The 1698-nt window shown below is 37.9% G+C and overlaps 1 pseudogene; it reads right to left on the reverse strand.

The window, feature by feature from the left end:
- Nucleotides 1-3: 3 nt before the first annotated feature.
- On the reverse strand, nucleotides 4-1689 carry LOC103461520 (beta-1,4-galactosyltransferase 1 pseudogene; annotated as a pseudogene).
- Between the last annotated feature and the right edge of the window lie 9 nt (nucleotides 1690-1698).

Below are 1698 nucleotides of genomic sequence, written 5' to 3' on the forward strand. Positions count from 1 at the left end.
GTTCCTATCATCGAGAAGCACCAGGTCTACATCCGAAAAGACAAAACAGTCGTAATCATATTCCTTCAGCGCTTCCTTGAATCCGATGTTCATCAACTTGGCCTTGTTGAAGACTCCGTCTCCGTCCTGGTTGATGACGTACACACCGTAGTCCAGCTGCTGACGCATCAGAACCGGATGGAGGTAGTAGAGCCAGTGGTTCAGGTGTTCAGAGCGGTTTCTGAACGGAACGATGACAGCCACCTAAAGGAGGGACGTAAAATAAAATACTGAATCTGTGCAGAATTATCTGAGTTATAAACCCAACTGTCATTACAGGATTTTATTTGAAGCTTGTTCTGATGTAGCGCAGATGGTTCATTCAGCATCTAGAAAAGTATCAAAATATTTACCAAACTTTTGCTGGTGAAGTTTGATTTAAATTCATAAATGTGATACTTCCAGCTGCTTCCGTTCACTAGCTTGTGGTTGTTAAAGTCCAGTCTGTGCAGGACGATGTGTTGAGCTTCAGTTCAAATCAAATGACGGTTCATTCATTAGCAGAACTTTATAACAGGCTGGACCGTTTGAATCAGCTGTTCTGGAGCAGAGTCATTAAAACCGGCCGGTCCAAACCGTTCAGGTCTGGAGGTTCTACAGGGTTCTGCTGATCACCTGACTGTTTCATCCAGGTGAGCTGAAGCAGAGATCAACCCAAAATGACTTTGTTTTAAATGAACGGCTCACTTAAAAGAAATCTAAAACTCAACACATAATAAAAATGCAGTTAAATGACATGCAGATATAAATATATTTTTAAAACCAGCATGAAATCAGTTTATATTTCCTCTATTTTACCTGAACTATTTCTGTAGGAACATGAGCGTTTAACTTYATCCTTCTACCTTTGAGCTTTTCACATTTTTATGTACCGAATGTCAAAATGTTTGTCTTGTTTTCTCAGATAAATGAATCAGGAAGAAGGGATGAAACAGTGACCCCTGGCGGCAGAAAATGCCTCTACAATAAGCAGTTTTAACTTTAATCTCTGTTCATTTCTGACTTTTTTTGTCAAAATCTAATAAATTTTTAAACATCTGAGTTTATGTGTTTTTGGGGGAATGTTTCCTTTAATCTATAGAAATGTCTCTCTAAAATCTCAGAGAACATTTTACTTTAGTTCTCATCATCAGTCTGATATTAATGTCAGAATATCCGCAAAGGAAATTAAACTTTTTCCCTGTAAATATAAAATTTCGAATTTTTAAAAGACATACTTTAATTTTTTAGAAATGTTTTGTATTGAACAGATCAAAACTTTATTATTTCACGAACTTCGCGCCGTTTTAAACAAGTAGTTTTACTTCAAAACAAATAATTTCAAGTTAAAGTCTCAATTTAAATTTCAGATGTTTTTTTATTTAAAATATTCATTCGTTTATTCTTTTTATTTTATTTATGACTTCATTTTTGCACCGACGACATGTAAAAGTTTCAAAGGTAATTTAAATTAAATTCCTCATTTTTCAAGTTTTTACCAACCTTTTGCTTCGCCCTGCAGCTGGTTGGTCGGTACCGACCTCCCTGCTGAAGGAGCGGGCCGACGTGGTTCCGGACGTCCTGCAGGGTCCGGTTGGTTCTGAACTCCACATGCAGAACTCCCCGGAGGTTCGGAGGGACGTCGGGACACGAAACCAGAGACCTTCCTGAAGTTCCTGT

Source organism: Poecilia reticulata, unplaced genomic scaffold (genome assembly GCF_000633615.1).
Source record: "Poecilia reticulata strain Guanapo unplaced genomic scaffold, Guppy_female_1.0+MT scaffold_2015, whole genome shotgun sequence".
In the NCBI taxonomy this organism is placed as follows: Eukaryota; Metazoa; Chordata; class Actinopteri; order Cyprinodontiformes; family Poeciliidae; genus Poecilia; species Poecilia reticulata.